The following is a 21,698-nucleotide window of genomic DNA, read 5'->3' on the forward strand; positions in this document are numbered from 1 at the left end:
CAGGTCTGAGTTCTACATCTAGCCTTGCTATGTGACTTGACTTGATTTTGCTCTGTGCCCCATTTTCCCCATCTGAAAATAGGGATTCATAGATTCCAAGGCCAGATCATGGTGATCATCTGGTCTGAACTCCTACATAACACAGGCCATAGAACTTCCCCAAAACAATTCCTCGCTCAGACCTTTTAGAAAAACATCCAGTCTTGATTTAAAAATTGTTAGTGATAGAGACTCCACCACAAGCATTGGTAAATTATTGCAGCAGTTATTTACTCTCCTCTCACTGTTAAAAATGTTAGTCTTTTGATGGTGGTGACTTTGTGAAGCTTTTGAGATCTAGCAATTGAAAGGGATGTATAAGTTTCCAATAATCTTATTGAAGGTTATTATTAATAATGGGAAATAATCTAAATCCAAACTTTTTTACTGTAGCCTTTAGTGTCCAGTCAGTACAAAGGTTTTAACTATCTTTGAAACTCTCTTATAAGATCAATGTTTGTGGGAAATTTCTTTCTTATGGGTGGGTTTTTCAGAAGCCCCTAATGGATTTAAGTGCCCTACTCTGGGAATGATTCATCATCAAACACACATAGTCTAGCAAGGACTTTTGTGTCAGTGAGAGTGACTACGGTTGGTGGTGTCGCACCAGGCATCATGTAGTGAACTTCCCAGATCTGGTTCAATCCTGCAAATCCACAAATCTCTGGGTCGGCCCCATGGGTGATGCCAGGTAGGGTCAGGGCATGTACCCCTTTGCACATCTAAGGAAAGGTTGAGAGCAGCTATTCAATATTTCTTTGTCTCCTTATTGTTCAATATGTGTCTCCATGCCTTATTTACTGAACACTATTCAAACCCTGCACAGAGGATAGATTTATTCATTTCCTCATGTGCTTTTCTGTGGTGTTCATCACTTACATATCTGAATGCTTCACAGACATTCATTAATCTTCACAACACCCCTGTGAGGTCAGGAGATATTATCTCCATTTTACAGATAGGAAATTGAGGCCCAAGAGAGATTAAGGTCAAAAGTATCCACTAATTTTGAGTGCCCAATTTGAGATGCCTATGACTTTATTTTTCAGAGTATTTACCATTATATAGCACTTTATATAGTCAAGCACAGATCCAATTGACTTCAATTGCAGCTATGAATGCTCAACACTTCTGCAAATCAGATCCCAGGGCCTGAAGTTGGCACCCAACATTAAAAATGTCAGCCAAAAGGGTGGTGAATGATAGGGTTAGAAGGGACCACAAGGGTCATCTAGTCTAACCCCCTGCCAAGATGCAGGATTTTTTGTGTCTAAACCACTGGTTCCCAAACTTGTTCCGCTGCTTGTGCAGGGAAAGCCCCGGCCGGGCCGGGCCGGTTAGTTTATCTGCCGCGTCCTCAGGTTTGGCCGATCGCGGCTCCCAGTGGCCGCAGTTCGACGCTCCAGGCCAATGGAAGCTGCTGGAAGCGGCGCGGGCCGAGGGATGTCCTGGCCGCCGCTTCCAACAGCTCCCATTGGCCTGGGGCAGCGAACCATGGCTAGTGGGAGCCGCAATTGGCCGAACCTATGGACACGGCAGGTAAACAAACCAGCCCGGCCCAGCAGGGGCTTTCCCTGAACAAGCGGCGGAACAAGTTTGGGAGCCACTGGTCTAAACCATCCAAGACAGAGGCCATCCAGCCTCCTTTTGAAAACCTCCAGTGAAGGAGCTTCTACAACCTCCCGAGGCAGACTGTTCCATTGTCCTACTGTTCTTACAGTAAGGAAGTTTTTCCTGAGATTTAATCTAAAGCTGCTGTGCTGTAGTTTGAACCCATTGCCTCTTGTCCTGCCCTCTGTGGCAAGAGAGAACAACTTTTCTCCATCTTTTTTATGGCAGCCTTTCAAGTATTTGAAGACTGCTATCGTTAAAAGTTTCGCAAAGTTATAAGCAACTGAAATCAGGGACTTATAATTGGAAGTCTCAGGCAACCTTGGTTATTGCTGATATTAATGTGTGTGTGTGTGTCAGATATACAAAAAAGCCATGTCAAAAGAACTTTTTATATGAGTCAGATACATGAAATGCACTAGTGGCTTTATTATTGCCAATATATTTTACATGGAAGTCACTCAGATATTATAGTGATTAAAAGCAGTACAAAATCCTAATATATATTATATATAGATAAGGTATAAGATATATAAGAGGAAGAACACAAAATAATGTTTTCTACTCTGTGTATGTGTGTGAATGCAAATATGCTCATATCCATGTACATCTAATCTTTTAGATTTATATCAAGGCAAAGTGCTTTACAGAAATAAACTTTATTTATAAAATATCAAACCTGAATTTTTGAATCCCTAGAGGGCAATGATTCCACAAATATAAAATAAAACGTATTGCTGTTACTAAGATTTTCCAATGTGATGAAATCCCACTGATGTCAATGAGAGCCACAAATGCTTTCAAAATTGGGCCATAGATTCTCAGATACTAAAAGGTTTAATTTGAAAATATGGTTATTCCCACAAATTGCTTCATCTACTATAAATGAATATCCTGGAGAGGGTGGAGACTGGCAATGTCTCCCCTATTGTTCAAAGTCCATACTAATCTTAAAACTGATACTCTTTTAATTTTTTCTTGGAAGCTGGTGTTGAGGTCTGAGAATCTGAGGGTCATGCTTTTAAAAAAAAAAAAAAAAAAAAAAAGGATAGACCTAATGAGAATTCATGCTGCTGCATCCTGTAAAGATTACTAGAAAATAAAGAAATATAGCGACAAGGCTGAGAAATGTCAGAGATTGACTGGTACTTAAAGGGACTTCCTGTTAATCAATGTTCTCAGCCAACCTGGCTATGTTTCTGAGGTGGTTAAAAAACAACCTTGAGAAAATACGAAGATAATCATTGAATGATCAACTCAAAACCAATGACCTCGGATCAGTCAAGAGAGTCAGTAACGTTGTCAGTTGTGACTTATAGACAGGAAACACTTTTCAAAGGTGACTAGGCTCAAGGCCCAAAGCCCAAAGCAGGACTTTGATGCGTACTTTGTTATCACCCTGTATCTCTATACTAGGAAGAGATCTGCATTATAATGGAATATGACCTTTGCATAAAACAGTAGGAAAAATTTTTTTGTATTGTAACGTCATTGAATTACACTAAAAAAATTAGAAAATAACAGCGTTCAGAAGAGCTAAATGCAAAATAATTATCAAGAATTAGGATGAAATGAAAAGAAAAGAAAAGCCTCAGTTTTATTTCAATTAAATCGGGAATTTAATGCTGTAATATCAGCATTTTGGAGTTAAACAAAAGGATTAGAGGGAAATGATGTGGTTTTTGTCAGTTTTATTAGAACAAATATTAAAGAACCAAACCCTCCACCCCACCAAAAAAAACCCCAACTAAACAAAAACAAACAAAACAAAACCTTTCATTGCTTGCTTTTGTTACAGTGAGTGACTCAGCAACAAAATGGCAGATGAAATTCAACACTGGTAAGTGCAAAGTAGTGCCCATTGGAAAAAATAATCCTGACTATACATATATAATGAGGCGTTCTAAATTAGCCGTTGCAACTCAAAGAAGAGATCTTAGAGTCATCGTGGATAGTTCTCTGAAAACTTCATCTCAGTGCTCAGCAGTGGTAAAAATGCTAGGAACTATTAGGAAAAGGATAGATAATAAGACAGGGAAATATCATAAAGAAGCTGGAATAGGAAGACAGGGGTGGATATCTCCAAAATTGCTCTATATGGTATACTACCTGTGATGCTCTGGCATTGGCCCCAATTGGAGACAGGATATTGTCTTAGGTGGACCATTGGTCTGACCCAACACGGCTGTTCTTATGTTCTTACTTTATGAACACCTCCTGTTAATAATTTAGTGGCTCTTTTGAAACACCTACATTAATGGTTTAAATTTCAATAGCCATTTTTGGCATTTATTCTCTTTTTTCATTTTTTCTTCAATGCTTTCATGTTTCTCCTGATGTGAGCAAGTAATAGCCTAGTGCCTTCTCCCAAATAGACCATTTCCCACTAAATAAATTGAAACCCAGAGAGTTTTTGGATTGGAACAGTATTTGAAAACAATGTGGCTATAACACATGCATAAAATCCATCATACTCCCATTACAAAGTGGATTCTGTCAACAGGCAGCACAAGGGAAGATTAAGATAGGAAATCAGCAAAATAACCTTTAATCTTAAAAGAGGTATTGAAACCAAGCGTACAACAGATCTAGAACAGACTGCAATGTGTTTGTCCTCCAATTATCATTTAGGGGGTGACTTGATCTCTCCTTTGGCTTTTGTCTTACTTTTGTTGAATGGACAACTGCTTCCTTTCGTGATAATCAGTAAGGCCAAGACAACAGTGCTTTCCTCTTTCCCCTTCTGATCTTTTTGTGTGCTGGCACAGGATGACATGTTACCTTTATGGGGAGATGGACTGAGCTTTGCCTGTGATTAATCTGAGGCTGTGGGACTAGGAATCAGCAGGTAGCCTGAAGGCAGGAGTGCAAGTAGGGTGGTACCCTCCAGTATGCAGTACTGGAAAGAAATTTTTAGCAGGTACGGGATACCGGAAAGACTTGGGGCTAGCCCCACCCCACCCCCACCCCCGCCTCCAGAGGGTGGTGGGGCTGTGCTTTGCTCCTTAAAGGAGGAAAACCTGGCTAGGGAGGGGCATTCATTCTTTATATGGCTTTAACAGCACAATACATATGCTAACAAACTTAAAACAAAGGTTTTGTTTAAGTTTGTTAGCATATGTATTGTGCTGTTACATTGTGTCAAGCGGAGAGGGGCTGGGGGGATGGAAGGTGTTTAAACAGTGTTTTTTATTCTGTTTCTCCCCATTGGTCTGAATTATCCATGACATCCATACTGCATCACATCAAGTCCAAATCATTAGAGGAATGCCTCTGCTTGCACTGACCAGAGGATGTCTGGATTCTGATGTCAGCCCAGTTCTGCAGCCTGATATAAATCAGGAGTTGTCCCCAGTGTACCTAGAATTCTTCTTTGCAGCCAAATGACTCTAACAGGCATTTTGTTACCTGGAACTGGAGCAGCAAAACAAAGAAAACAAATGCCTCATTTTCCAGCTTTGTGGGTGAGAGAACTACAAGTGAAGATTATAATGCTGGACACTGATGGCCTTAAACCAGCTGCCTCAGGAATCTGCCAAGAACTTTGCTGAAAATATGTTCCTCATCTTAGCAATGGTGCTAAGACTTATCACATATCTACCCACCTTTATTCAAATGAAGCTGCTTCTGATCTGACAGCTCAGGCATTGTCAGTTTCATCTAGAACAGTTTACAAATTTGGAACCTAATCCTGTAAACCCTTAATCATTTCTTCAATCCCATTGAAGACAATGGAACTATTTGCATAGGAACTATAGACCATTTTTGTGGACTGGTAAGAGTTCCAGGAGTCTGTTCCTATAAAAGAAGGTGAATCCCCCATTGAAATGCAGTGTTTGGGTACAATACCATTAAGCAGTTTAGGATACAGTTCTACTTAAACTTTGTTTTTTAATAATTCATATATATGCTGAAATGGCTCCTCACCCAACTCCCATATTCCATATAAACAGACTGAATACTATATATGCTGGGGGAAAGTGAGTAGTTAAGTTGATGTTTGTATATAGAAAATGGGGCGTCAGAGGGGACAGGGAGAGCTTGGGGGCCCCAGGCTGGGAGCGGGACAGAGAGGAGTCACATGGAGAGTCACATGGGGAGGTCACATGCCCCCTTGTGTCCCTCCCATGGGTGCAGTACTGACGAGAAATGATTTCTACTTGCACCACTGCCTGAAGGGCTACCAAGAGCTCAGTTAAAGGAGTGAACTGCAAGGAGCAGGGGAAAGAACCCAGTTATTAGCTGCCTCCCAGATGGCCTGGTAAGTGAGAACTGCAGGGAGCAGGAAGGTTCCCACTGGAGTCCCTGGGTTAGTGCAATGACCCAGAGGGGCCAGGAAAAGCCTCTGGGAACTGTTGGGCAGAGGAACTACTTTATTTTGATATTTTATCTAAGTTCGTGGTTAACCAATAAATTGTATCCTGAGGCAAGAGCCTGAACCAGCTGCTGGCATGGCACTGATCCTTCCCTGACTGGTGAGAGAGCCCACCAGCTTGCACATGTGTACAATGGTTGAGCGTCTAGCACACGGCACTGAACTCTTGATTAGTTCGAGACAAATAGTTCTGGCCAAAATCTGGCCCAGCCCCAAGCCAGCCAGGTTTTGTTGGTGGGACATTGTGAACTGGAATCAGTAGACATGCAGCGTTGCATGTTGCAGTACTGACATTGTCAAGCTAAGCTTTCAACACAGAAGAGCATCTCCAGGAGCTGCTGCCACTTTGGAACGTGGCATGTCTCTGTGAACAATCAGAGGTCCATGGACCACAGAAAAGGGAATGCTGGCTTAATTCAATGTTCATTAACCTTTCATGATCTGACATTTTTTTACTTTGTTTTACTTTAGGACTATTACTTGGAGGTTGCTACATCAACCCTTTTTTCAGAACTTGTTCAGACTGAAGTTTACATAGTTGGCGATGTCCAATGTATTTAGGAAAATGTTGCATTCCTTCATATGTTAGTAGGTAAAATCCTCTAGGCTGAGACTGATGCAAGATTCCAGTTCATTCTGATCTGTTTTCACATGGTAAAAGTGTATACTGAAAAAGGGGCTTCTTGAAACAACACAGTCGAGCTTTTGTTTTTAGGTTACAACACACTTGAGCTTTTGTTTTTAGGTTACATTGAACTTTTTCAATGTACCCTCAAAACAAAAGCTCAAGTGTGTTGTTTCAAGAAGCCCTTGCTGACAAAGGCCTCCACAGTCAAGCTAAAAGATTATTCGAAGAGAGCAGCAGCCATTCATCTCTGTGCAGCCTTCTTGAAAGTTCTCACCATCAGAAGCATTTCTCAACATGTGCAAATTGCCAATTGCCTTTGAAAGGGAAGATTTTCATTAAAATTGGCATTTTTGAGCCACCCGCTCACTAGTGTTGCCCAAAGTAACATGGTTTGGGAGTCAGGATGCCAATTTAGCAGCCCATTGGTACACAGAGCTAACCAGTTTCAAGTCTTCTTAGCATTGATTTACCAATTTTTAAAAGATACTGTTAACATTAGCTGTTTCACTTAAGGTACTTCCCCAGTGACAGTTTAACTGATTTTTTTTCACTATTACTTTAGGTAGGAGGCACAAACATAGAAAAGTCCCTGTATAAAATTCCTTAGAGGGAAAATTCCAGTGACCTAATGCATTGTTTTAACACTATTTCTTCTGGCAAAGGCTACTTCTGTTGGCAGTCATTTGAGATTCTGAAGTCCGCCTACAGGAAGGCAAGTCTCCATCCTCTTTTAATTCATCTGTGTAATCCTTGGCCCAAAGGAATCCAAATTAAATGGTTACTTCAGAAAAAAAAAATCTCTGTAGCAATTCCTGACAAACAGTGGGATTTGCAGGAACTACACAAAGAACATCTAATACTGGTGTGTCCACCTTCTCCTTGGACTCAGGTCTCTGCACCCACATGTTCCCCCACAGAGAGACAGGCACAGAAAAGGGAGCAGCACTTCTCCCATGCTTTGGTGCTGCTATTTCCATTTGAAAAACACCTTGTTACAATATTAACAACACTAAACCTTTATTCCATAGCAACACTATTCCTTTAATTCCTCAAAAGAAGCTGACAGTCTAGCTTCCATTGCCATCTAACATCTGTATTAGGAAATAAATGAAAACCAACCAGAGATTTTGAAACTGTGAATATTTTGCCAAAGGCTGTTATTGAGGCAAATGGCTTAGTGCTATATGTTTTTGTTTGTTTGCTTAAAGGATTGGGCATTTATAGAAATAAGAATAGCACCTATCTCTGTACACTAGGTGGGATAAAATTACAAGGGGGAACTACTGTATACTTCACTGCATAAAGTGTACTGTAGTATCAATTATTTATGAAAAGGTATTCGGGGTAATGATGCATGTGCCCCAGAGAGGTTTGGGATGCTTTATATGGCCAGAAAGTGAGGAAAGAGGACAGTTATGTCAAAATCAGCACTACAGCTGGTGGGGTTTTGTTTTGTTTTTGTTTTGCTAAAACATTAGACTGAAACCATGGATTTTCCAACAAAATGAAAATGTTCATTTTGATAGAAATTTTGCAGTTTTTCAACAAAAGAACATAAATGGTTCCTTCCTTATTTTTATCTTTTGTAGTGGAATTCAGGCACACTGGAGGGCAGAAGGTGTCTCTGTACTTTGGCATAATTATGTCTCTTTTACAGCCAAAGTATCTAACATTCACTCTCCAGATAAGTAAAGAGATCCATCTGAAAGACTTTTTTTTTCTACTTTCCTTTTAGGCCTGTATTTCAATTAGGTTTCTTAAAAGGTTTAGTGATGTAGTTTATTAATAATGAAAACTTTTTTTTATCCCAGCTAGAACAGTGTCCTGTACTTTTAGTGTCCTTGTTAAAAGAACTCAAATTAACAAATTCCATCAGATTAAGGAGTCCACAGTCTCCCTTTGGTGTGTGACACACACTAGATCCATTACTGTTAATGGCAGTTACCTCTGTAAATCAAAGGGAGAATAAAACTTTAAAAGCCTAATTATTTGTGGCATCAAATTACAGTAAAGTGGGGACAGCTTTAATTGTAGGTTTTCTAATCTCACGAGAGATCAGACTAATACCAGGTTGAAGCTTATCAGGATTTTCCTACACATTTATTTATTATTGATTGTATAGACCAGAGCCGACCCTAGACCAAATGGCGCCACTGGCAAGAAGTGTCTTCAGTGCCCCTCCCCATTTGTTAAACTTTTGAATACTTTATTTTTTATTGCATTTGTAGTTCATATCACAACTTTGATGCACAAGTTGCATTCATGATTTATCCCTGTCATATAAGATGGACTTCAGACCCTGGACTTCAGAAAAGCAGACTTTGACTCCCTCAGGGAACTGATGGGCAGGATCCCCTGGAAGGCTAATATGAGGGGCAAAGGATTCCAGGAGAGCTGGCTGTTTTTTAAAGAATGGATTGGATGAATGGACTGTAAAGTGGATAGAAAGCTGGCTAGATTGTTGGGCTCAATGGATAGAGATCAATGGTTCGATGTCCAGGTGGCAGCCGATATCAAGCGGAGTGCCCCAGGGTTGGTCCTGGGGCCGGTTTTGTTCAACATCTTCATTAATTATCTGGCTGATGGAATGGATTGCACCCTCAGCAAGTTCGTGGATGACACTAAGATGCGGGGTGAGGTAGATATGCTGGAGGGTAAGGATAGGGTCCAGAGTGACCTAGAAAAATTGGAGGATTGGGCCAAAAGAAATCTGATGAAGTTCAACAAGGAGAAGTGCAGAGTCCTGCACTTAGGACGGAAGAATCCCATGTACTGCTACAGGCTGGGGACCGACTGGCTAAGCAGCAGTTCTGCAGAAAATGACCGGGGGATTACAGTGGACGAGAAGCTGAATATGAGTCAACAGTATGCCCTTGTTGGCAAGAAGGCTAACGGCATATTGCGCGGCATTAGTAGGAGCATTGCGAGCAGACTGAGGGAAGTGATTATTCCCCTCTATTCGGCACTCATGAGGCCACATCTGGAGTATTGCATCCAGTTTTGGTCCCCCCACTACAGAAAGGATGTGGACAAATTGGAGAGAGTTCAGCTGAGGGCAACAAAAATGATTAGGGGTCTGGGGCACATGAGTTTCAAGGAGAAGGTGAGGGAACTGGGCTTGTTTAGTCTGCAGAAGAGAAGAATGAGGGGGGATTTGATAGCAGTCTGCAACTACCTGAAGGGGGGTTCCAAAGAGGATGGAGCTAGGCTTTTTTCAGTGGTGGCAGATGACAGAACAAGAAGCAATGGTCTCAAGTTGCAGTGGGAGAGTGTGACATTCTGTACCTCAGGGGAACACCCAGCACCCTCATGTTCATCCTTATAATGTGATTGTTTGGTATCTAATGCAAAGTTTGTCATGTTGGGTGTCTTCAGAAGGCTCATGATGCACTGAGCATTGTTGTTATAGTAATGTTATAGATTGTAATTTCATGTATATAGTTATGAGGCTGAGAATATGTCCTCATGGCCTAAAGCAAGCCCAGGCAAAAACTCTCCAAGAGCAGAAAGGCAGTTCACACCTCATCAGGGCATGTATGGGACAAACACAGCCCAGCTTCACAGGAACAAAGGACACTGGTCTAGGCAACAACAAAGGATCTGTTGGACTCTCGAGTAAGTCACCACCCTTCCTTTGGTCAGTTTGGGACTGCAATGAGGTAATGCTCACCTGACTCTGAAGGGTGGAGGGGCAAAGCCAAGAGGGGAAAAAAGAACATGATAAAAGGGAGAGGTGTTTGCCATGCTCTTCCTCTCTCTTCCACCTCCATCTACAGACATCATCATCAAGCAAATGAAGCGCTGATCAAAGGGGAGAGCCTGGCTGAAGGGCAACCAGCCAGCCTGTGGTGAGAAGCATCTAAGTTTGTTAGGGCACTGAAAGTGTTAAGATCAGCTTAGAATGCATTTTGCTTTTGTTTCATTTGACCAAATCTGACTTGTTATGCTTTGACTTATAATCACTTAAAATCTATCTTTGTAGTTAATAAATTTGTTTGTTTATTCTACCTGAAGCAGTGCACTTGGTTTAAAGCATGTTAGAGACTCCCCTTGGTATCACAAGCCTGGTGCATATCAATTTCTTTGTTAAATTGATGAACGCATATAAGCTTGCAGTGTCCAGTGGGCATAACTGGACGCTGCAAGACGGAGGTTCCTAAGGTTGTGTCTGGGACCGGAGATACTTGCTAGTGTCATTTGGTTGCACAATCCAAGGAGCAGCTTACATGCCAGAGGCTGTGCATGAACAATCCAGGAGTGGGGGCTCTCGCAGCAGAGCAGGTAAGGCTGGCTCCCAGAGTCAAGAATTGGAGTGGCTTAGCAGATCGCCGGTCCAGATAACACTAGGGGAACGTCACAGTGGTGCAGTGAGCAGGCTGTATGCACATTCTAGGAGGTTAGTGAAAAATGAATCCACATACTGAATACCTGAAACATTTTACTTTGTATTTTCCCTTTTGTCTCTAATTACAAAAACAGCACCCCAAGCCCGGCACCCCAGGCGATCACCTGCCCCTAAGTCTGGCCCTGATATAGACACATATATGATACTGCTCATGGCAGTTTTACACACACACACACACACACACATACATATCCTGGAATGTCTTGTCAGCAACTCTTTGCGGATACATTTTTCTTACTAATGTCCCTTATGTTACAATGCAAATAGTTCAAGTAGAAATTTGCAATACATAAATTTAATACACTACCAAAAAGCAAATAAAAAAGGTGATGCTGATGATAAATTATTTTATTATCTGCTTTTTTATTATCTCGTCTTTTCTGCAAATTGGTCCTACTTTGGCATGTATATGATGCAGACAATAATGATAGGGATATACAGGTATATATGTGTATCATGTAATACAGACAATTATTTTTTTAATTATGCAACCAGCTGGTACAAGGAAACATTTTGGGTATTAGAAAGAGAGGCTTAGACAAAAAGACTGGCTAGAATGGGTTTTACAAAACTGTAATTGGGAAATGAAAATCATAAAACAGTCTAACAGAGACTAATAATGTCTGATGACAAAAATGCTAATGGTAAAGAAAATATCTGTGGTAGTGATCCTAAACCTGTGAGTTTTCACATTCTGTGTGTTTTCTCTCCTGGGTTCTCAGAGAGGCTCTTTGTGAAATCTTAATAACAATGTGGTGATTGTCCTGGGGAAAAAATGTCAATTTAAAATAAAACAATCAATTCCATTTACTTGAGTAAAATCTGTTTGCACTTGTAGATTACTAAAGTGCCATCTTCTGCTTTGATGTTTTATGGCGACTCATTCAAGCCTCAGCTCTTTTGATGAATGTATTAACTATAATTTACTAACGTTTTTTACATTTAATCTGCTATTATTTTATGCCTCCATTTGATGACAGAGGCTCTTCTCTTGTTAAAGGTTCGGTAACACCTCTCCAGACTACAGAGGTAAACTGAGTCTATTTATAACATTCAAGAGGAGAACCATTAGTTTCTGCATGGTAGTTATTTCAACTTCTAGGCTAGTTCAAATCTCAGCACTTTGTTTCTTTAGAGCTATGCTTTTTTAATTTATAGCCTTCATTCGTCTTGTAAATCATTGATTCAAAAAGTCAGATACTTAGCTCTATTCAAAGTACCGAATAATCCCACATAAACTAAATGCAGCCATAGATGCATTTTTGTTATCAGAAAAAGAAAAGTATACATTTTAATTCTGCAAAAGAAACCTCTCTCTCTCATTTCCAGTCAGTTCACATTCTATTCCTTAAATGAAATAGTTTCTGGATTTTATATTGTTTCCAGTAATCGTTCCACTGTTACTGGTGCTTTTAGCAATGAATGGGTTTCATCCCACACTGGGAGACTGTCATATTTGGTTGGTTTGTTTTTTAAGAAGAAACGGTGGAGCTTTATGCAGAATTAGTTACTCCTATATTTAATAAAAAGAAAAGGAGTACTTGTGGCACCTTAGGGACTAACCAATTTATTTGAGCATAAGCTTTCGTGAGCTACAGCTCACTTAAAGCTTATGCTCAAATAAATTGGTTAGTCTCTAAGGTGCCACAAGTACTCCTTTTCTTTTTGCGAATACAGACTAACACGGCTGTTACTCTGAAACCTATATTTAATACACATTGTAATTGAGTCTCATTGTGTACATTTTTTACATTGTTGAGGGAAGAAAATTAATAACAAAATAAACTAAGAAATGGAAAGAAAATCAAATCTCATGCCCAGGGACATAAACCTGTCTCAATGAGGGAATAATTTGTAGCATTGCAAAGTAAGTTAAGTCCTTTATGTGGAGTCTTCACCTTCCTCTGAAGCACCAAGCCAGAAGCAGGATATAGGATGAATGGTCAGAGTGCTGATATGACAAATCATCTGTTCCTCAAGCAAACCCTGCCAGATAGCACTAGAGTATGGCAGAACTGATTTGAGTGCAAATATATCTCTTTGTCCCAATGGTCAGCTTTTGACATGACAACAAATTGATGTTCTTTTTCACTGTCCTTGCGGAAGCATGTGTGGGGAAGGGGGACTCCCTTCCAAAGGATATTCACCTTCTGGCATAAATACGTAGTGATAGACAATGCTGAAGAATAAATCAACCAGGAAAACATAACAGGAGGGTCAGAAATATGATGGCAAAGGAAAAAACAATGAGAATATTGTATATGTCAGGACTTTGATTGCTGTTTCATAAACAAACTTCTTCCCATTGTTGTATATTTTACTTGGATATCCTGTCTCTTTCATTGTGCCCTATGTGCCAGTAAGGTTTTGAAAAGAACAAAAGCCATGGAATGGTTTCACATATGATATATTTGGAAAAACAAAGACTTCTGCTGAAGTCTAGAAATGTTTAAAAGTGATAATGGGTCCCACTGAAATATTAACTGGCATCTTTTTGCCATATGTGCAGAACAAGAAGAAATATAGGGAAGGAAAAGTTTCTCCTTAGACATGCCTTAGAGATTCAATATTCTGTATATTCTATCTGAAAGTTTCCTGTATTCTGTGAGATTGATTATAAAAACATAAATTTCCTAGTTCTATTGCAATGCTGCCTTTCCCAATTTAGCTTAAGATTTAAGTCCCTTGTGTAACAGAGTAAACAAGCCCTTCTTCGCTTTGTGAGATGCCTTCCTGGACTAAAAACATACCCATCCTAGAGCAAATCTCAAGTGTTGGGTGGCTATATGTGTTGAGAGGCCATCAGTGATATTTATTGGAACCAGTTCTTTGTCATGATCCTAATCTAGTCATATGGATCCCGGGGAGCACAGTTGCTGTAGATTGGATGAGCAGGTGTTCCAGTCTTTCCTGTTTGTCTGGAGGCAAGTTAACTGAGATTCATCTGGAAATCCACTAACCAGGGTAGTTGACCTCTGCTACTTTAATGAGCCAGTTAAGGGAATCTATGAAAGGGCCTTACTTGTTATCAGAATTGGGGAAGCAAGGTGGAGACACCTGGAGGGAGAACGATGCTTTCTGAGACAGGGACACAGTGACCTCTTTGAACCCAGATATTCTTCTCGAGCTTCACCACCAGTTGGGAACTAGAGAGCTGAATGTGTTTGCTACCTTCTGAAATTTTAAACAAGATTCCTAGTACTCTGAAAATTAATCACAAAGTACAAACTCTAGGGCTGATCAAAAGTTATCTGCCAAGACTGTTTGTCAAGAGAAAAGTGGGTTTTCAACTGAACAATTTTTTTTTTACAGTATCTGCTTTCTGTGGAAAATATTGAGGTTTTTGTCAAACTTTTTGATTGAAGACCAAAAACTTCTAGGTTTTGTTAGAAAATCCTCACCCGCCCCCTTTTAAAAAAAGAAATTGAATGAATTTTCCATAGAAAATTTTGACAAAAGTGATTTCTTTTCCGCATTGTCATCAAAATATTTGGTGGGGAGAACCCATTTTCTAACCTGTCCTGGAAACCTGATATTTTTTAGTTTTCCTCCACAGTATAGAAAAAATCAGAAATATATTCCCATTGATACTAATCAATAATGACAGTTGCCATTTTAAGAAATAAAATACATTTTTAAAATCTGACCATATGGAAGAGTTACACTGGGGTCAAAAGGATAAATCCAAAATCCAATGAAGATTTCCACTGGAGTTTCGCTCATGCCCACGAGGGAGGTACAAGACAGTAGGTGCATGCTGATCTCTGGGGCAGCTTAACAGTAGAGAGGGGAGAGTCAATGGGCAGCTTTGCAGAAGCACTGGACATGAAGGTAGCAGGTGGCTTAGGCTTCTGTGTAGCAGAAGCACAGAGGTGGGAGCAGGAGGCTGGCTGAGGTGGCACTGCAGAAGCACAGAAGCAAGAGGTGGCAGAAGCAGCAGTACGGAATTGGAAGCCTGAGACAGAGTCATCTGAGGTGGCTTAGCAATAGCATCATGTAGGCCAGATTCAGTGGGTGGCTGAGCTTGCTTTGCAACAGCATGAAGGTAGAAATTAGGGGGCAGCAAAAGTGGCTTTGCAGCCGTGGTCCAGAGACAGGTTCTGGGGGACAACTGAGGTGGTTTTGCAGTGGCAGATGGGTGATCTTTGAACTCTAGATGAATTGGTATAGTTGGGAGATTTCAAAAGCACCAAGGAGATTTAGGAGCACAAGTCTCGAACGTTGGTGATATTTGTGATCCTAAATCCCTTGGACGCTTTTGAAACTCTTCCTGTTAGTGCCTGAGGATTTCTTCTTGTATTAAATTCTGCAACTGAAAAAACATTTCAGTCTAAAAAGAATCAACATCAAAGGGAAAATGTTGTAATGTCTTTAATAAGGATAAACATCTAAATTAGGTACAAACAATAGAAGTCAATAGTATATATTAAAATCTAGTAAAAACGCCATGTACATTCAGAGCCAGCATGTACAGGGTACAAAACCCATTCAATGTACAGAGAAAGTTCTTGCATTATTTAATCATGGCCCTCTAGTACTGAGTCCAGTTGCAGCCCTTCTGGAATCTCCACTCTATAAGAATAATAATTGGTTTGCATTAAAAATATTCAAAAGAAATAAAACTGAATTTCAGCCAGACCTAAAAACAATGCAAACCAGCCCAGGGAAATTCCCACTGATTTTTTCCCTTGCAGACTATGTCTCCTCTCAGTTCTGCAGTTTGTCACAGACTTCTCTGTAGTCGTGGGAAACTGGGCACAATGGCTCAAAAGCCACATCAACAGACAGATAATAGTACTCTGAACTAATCCCCTTTAATACCATAGTGGGAGGTGAATTCCATTTCTGGGCATGAGGCATCCTTTGGTTCTTTCTCGATGTCTATTAAAGGTACACTTTTGCTTTAAATCAACACTACTATGTTTTTATTACAATATATCAATTACCATGCAGCCTATGATGTCATAAACAGATCATTTTAAATCCAGGGCAGAAATAGACAGCCAACAACAGCAGAACTTGCAAGGATCAAAGATCCCTTTTTCATGCAAGTATCCCTAATCATAAGAAAGAAGGGAAGAACTGCAACCCCAGAACATATCTGACATATCAGAAGAAATGTTTTTATATATAATGTTTTCTATCATCAGGTCTTTAAATTTGAAGTGGCAGCAAGATTTGATCTTCCAGAAAATTAAAAAAAAAAATTCTGATTGGTTTCAGCCAGAGCACTTGATTATTTCCTGCAATATATCCCCTCTCTCTTCTCCTCCTCCCTTAGCATTATTTGTCATGGCATGAGGAGTGTTTGTAAAGGATGTTCTTGAACACAGAGCTGAGATTTGTCTGGAAACATTTGGAGCAGTTGTGGATCAGAGGGACTCTGTTTGTATAAGAATACTTTGTATTTTGTTTCTTCAGAATTTTTTCCTGCCTTTCTTTCTCCATGCACCATGAACCATGCTACAAAGACTGAGCCAAATATCACACTCCTTATTCAAGCAAAATTTCTATTTACTTCAGTGGGAATGTTGCCTGAGTAACTGGCAATGAGCAGAATTGGCTCTATTACATGTATTGATATACGTCCTTTGGGCTAGATTTTGACTCAGGCTGAGCATCTATGCAGCTAAGTAAGAGGAAGTAAGAACCCCTATGCACGCTTACACAGGCTACTCAGACCTTTGCTCTGGACATGAAGGACTAAACAGAGCTATGTGTCACTTAGTCTGGAGCAGGTGGGCATGGAAGGGTAGGAAATGGGCAGAGCCTTGGCTCCACCCTGACCTGTTGTTGGCCACAGTAACTGAGCATGCATAGGGTGAAGGGTATAATTTGCTGCTGGAACATGCCAACAGTGAGTCACTAACCATGCCTTCTGGAGCTGGAGAGAGAAGGAAGGAAGCTGAGGAGGTGTGTCTGTAAGGGCTTGTCTACACTTACAGTGCTGCAGAAGTGCCACTGTAGCGCTTAGCAAAGACACTACCTACACTGACGGGAGAGCTTCTCCCATCACCATAGTTATTCCATCTCCCCAAGAGGTGGTAGCTACATCGATGGCAGAAGCCCTCCTGTCAACAGAGCACTGTCTACACAGGGAGCTCAGTGGGTATAACTGCTTCAGTCAGGGGCGTGGATTTCCTACACCCCAGAGCGATAAAGTTATACTGACATAAGTATGCAGTGTAGATCAGGGCTGAGTCACAGTGCCTCTTGGGATGGTGCAGCAGCTTACGGACTGATTACTGTGGAAGGCTGTCCCAAGAGTCATCATTTAGTCCTATGTTCTTTTTGTGATTTGCATTATAACTTGCTAACTATGAGCCCAGTCCCGCAAGGTGTTGAGTGCCCTCAACCCCCACTGAATGGAATGGGAATTGAAAGCACTCAGTGCACTTCAGGAGGTCCTTAGAGCCTCAGGAGATCAGTGTTTGTATCCAGGCTGCTATCTGCCGTAGTCCACAGCTCTGAGATCATTGTGTGGCTTCTCATTCTGCCCATCCTAGGAACAGTACAACTAAACAAGGACCAGTTTCTGCCATCTATATTCATACTGAGCAGCACCTCACTCTGCGAGGAGCCTGGTGAGCTCCCCATAGAGTAAGGTGTCACTCAATATAAGCAGGATGGCAGACTTTGGCCCTTAATGTTGAGATTTTCACAGCCTCTTATGGGATTTGGATACCTATTTCCCATTAATTTAACAATTTCCGCCTTAGCCTCTAGCCACTTTTACTGAGCACTGCTACATGTTGTAAACCGAGATGTGACAGTATCAGTCATATTCTGTTTCATTCCAGCCTCTTAAAATGCCATGGACTTTACAACATGACAGAGCTCTCAACATAACCTATTTTTTTTTCCTTTGGAGGGAGGGAGCGCAGTTAAAGCCAAGAGAAACATGGAAGAGTTCTATCACATAGTAAAGCAGTTTCCATTGTGATTCATTTTCAGTGACCTTACCCAGCAACCAGTGTTTATTGTTAAACTGTTAGAACTGATATAACTAATAACCACCCAGTTTCCTTAGTAATTGCAGATGACTTTTTGCAGATTATTCCTGCAGATGGGATCTTGTTAGGGTTTCCAGTTATTCACAATCTTTTCCTCTGAGACTTTACACATAACAGTAAAGTGCTATTTACTGTCAGAAGTGATCAAACAGTAAAAGCAAATCTGATGAGGAAATATTTTATCAGCCAAAGTACTGAATTTGGTTCACTCTCATATGAGTATTCAGAAGGCCACTATGTACATATGAAAAGGTTTGCAAATCTTCATAGCCAAAAAATTTGTATCAGAATTGCATTGCTCTTTATCCTTTTGTTTAAAAAGTTTCAGTCATCTAATTAGGGAGCGGAAAAAGTACTATATGACCAGATGCCCAGTCATACACCGTGAATACTGAACAATATATGCAAACAACCTATACCTTTTAGGCCGAAAATCATCTGTCAAAACTATTTGTTTAATTTTTAAGAACAAAAAAAATCCATGTAAAGAAAATTCATAAATGATTCATTAATAAAAAATGAAGTACCCAAAATGAAAAATTCAATCAGCTTTATGTATAATGATAATCTCTAATTTTATCCCAAATTAATAACCCTTTCTACAATTAGAGGATACCCAAATACTATCTACTCATTCGGATACCATGACATAGAATGCTGACGCTGTATAATTCCCATAAAATACAAATATCAGGGTTCAACAGACGCTAGTAAATGGTCCAGATGAACTGAGTAGCTGCTTCTCACAAAATATTATAACTAGTGGTGTCTGCTGTATGATTTTTTAAATGGGAGGGTAATTAACCAGTGGAACAATTTACTAAGGGTTGTTGTGGATTTTTCATCACTGGCAATTTTTAAATCAAGATTGGATGTTTTCTAAAAGATCTGCTCTAGGAATTATTTTTGGGAAGTTCTGTGGCCTGTGTTATAAGGGAGATCAGACTATATGATCACAATGGTCTCTTCTGGCCTTTGAATCCATGAATCTAGAGCTGGTGAAATTTTTTGACCGAAAGTACTTTTGGGTGAAAAATGGAGATTCAAGTTGACCAAAACATTTTGCCATATCGAATTAGCCACATTTTTTGGTTCATTGGTTGGGAAAAGAACAGAAAAAAAATCTGAAAAAAATTAAACTTTTCATTTCAGCATTTTCAGAATAAAACATTTTGATTTTCTGATTCAAAATAACTTTTTGTTTTGAATTTTACCTCAATTGTATTTTTAAAAGAGTTAAACTTGATAATGTAAATGAAACATTTGATCTGAGGTTGAACCACAATTTGGTTCAACCTGAAACTATTTCTTTTTCAATATTTCAACTGAGTGAACCAAAAAATCAGCTACTCACACAGCGAGAGTTATGACCTATAATATAAAGAAAATGCTTGTTTTGTTTCTTTGATATGTTTTTGCTTCCTGTTCCTCCAATCATCCTGTATCATGTACTCAATGAGAGACGATAGGGGAAGGCTGTACAGAGCACATTAATCTGTCCTCATTTATATTACATATAGCAATCTTCTCCTGGTATTATTCTTTAGCACTATTTTATAATGAGCAATTTCCAGTTTAAAGGGAAATTGAAATACTTTATAAAATAAAACATTTTTTTCAAAACTACCTGAGACCCACAAGCCTTAATCAGATATATTTGTAGATTTAAAAATTATACACAGTATACTTTCCCCTCACTCAGAAGTGACCAGTAATAACCCTACACTGACCCTGAGATAAGGTTATTTCACAGAATTACTATAATTACTTCATAAAATTCAGCACATTCATGGCACAGCTGCAGGTCGGAACCATGGACAGGAACTGTAGTTCCCAATAGTGACAGAGGAAACAGATTTTTGGTAAGCTCTTTGCCTCTACCTGATCTGCTAACTGTGTTGAAGCTCTCTGTAGGAATATGAAATCAAATGATAGCTATAAATGTTAATAAAAATAACTGAAGACTGACAAATGAAACCTGAAATGGCCACCTGGTTTGGTGGTCTTAGGGATATCAAGTCATCATACCATACAAGATCCTATATAATTAATAGGCTATATTTGCAAATTAAAAAATTACAAACAAATACACTTTCTCTTTCAAAAGTAACCAGCAACCATACTGACCAGCAAGCAAGATGACAAGCAAAAGCGACCAGAAACCAAGCTCAACTGCTCACCTCTTCACTTCTCTGAATTTCGCACATTCATGGAACAAGCCACTCCTGGAGTGCTGAAGGAAATCCAAGTAATCAGCTGCAACCTGGAAATGTAGAACAGGAATTGAGATTCCCAGTAATAATAGAGGGAACAGCAGATCAGGTAATGCTAAGACCTACCAAAAATCTAACTCTGTTAAGGGTTTCTATAGGATCACAAAATCAAATGTTAGCTATAAATGTAATTACAAATAAGTGAAAAGAATTCATCTTCAATCTGATATATCTATGTTGTAATCACTGAAGTACAATAGGCATCTGAGGAGCCAGGATAATTTGGGTGAAATCTAAGCAGTGAACTAGATGAATTCTCCCATGAATATTAAAACAGGCTGCCAACTGGAACTTGAAATGGCCACCTGCTCTTAGGGATATTGAGTCATCATACCATATGAGATGTTAAATGCACGAAGAACATTTAGAGAAGTGTGGTCGCACGATCAGGTTAATAAGTGTTGCAACAAAGCTTAACTGTATTTGGAGGCTAAGTCTCAGGTGTTACCATTTAGCATGTCCCCCCTAAGGAACTGAACAAATTCTGTCGTCATTTAAACTGGTACACATCCAGAGTAATCCTGCTGATGTCAGCAGAACTACTTGGGCTTTACCAGGGTGCCAGTGGAAGCAGAATTTGTCCCACTACTTGGATCTTCAGACCAATCTGTTCTTTAAGAATTAATGTTACAAAAGCATTTTGAGAAACTTCCTTTGCTGAGAAATGTGGTGATTTTAAAAGTTAGACACTCTTTTTGAGTTAATTCAGTACAAAGCCTCATAGTGCCTGCCAGCAATTTCATACATGCATCACATTTCTCAAGTTACCTTTCTTATCGCTTAAAAAGTACCATGGCCTCTGATAGAGGGTGACACAGCCATGAAAGTCATTCTTGCTTGGCTGTCTATCTCTAGCAACAAGGACTCTTGGCTTTGAAGCCTGGCCAAATAATTCTCTTGAAAGGGGGAATAAATCCCAAGAATTCATGTCTCCATTAACTTGGCTTGTCTGTAAGACTCATTGCCTACAATTCTTATCAGGCTATTAGCTACTCATACTTTCGCATGTTCTTGCTACTCAAGTGCTAACAGAGCAAGGTGCTGGGATGATGCTTCTTGTTGAAAAATGCTCAGACATTTAGACTAGATTAAAATATGGTATTTTGTTGATTTTAAATCTACTGTAATACCATGATGATCATGCAGAAAAAGTGTTACAATGGTCACAGACTAGCATCTGGCTTTTAAAATTGCTATATTTTTGTGATGCAGATAGTAACACATTGCAATGGTGATATCTCTTTGGTGTTTGGTCCTTTGGAGTGGCTTGGCAGAGACAAAAACAAATCTGTTTTCTAGTTGGAGTGGGTTTTTACTGGAACAGGGTTTCCAGCTCATTCCCTTGAGAGAAAAA

Source organism: Natator depressus, chromosome 8 (genome assembly GCF_965152275.1).
Source record: "Natator depressus isolate rNatDep1 chromosome 8, rNatDep2.hap1, whole genome shotgun sequence".
Classification (NCBI taxonomy): Eukaryota; Metazoa; Chordata; order Testudines; family Cheloniidae; genus Natator; species Natator depressus.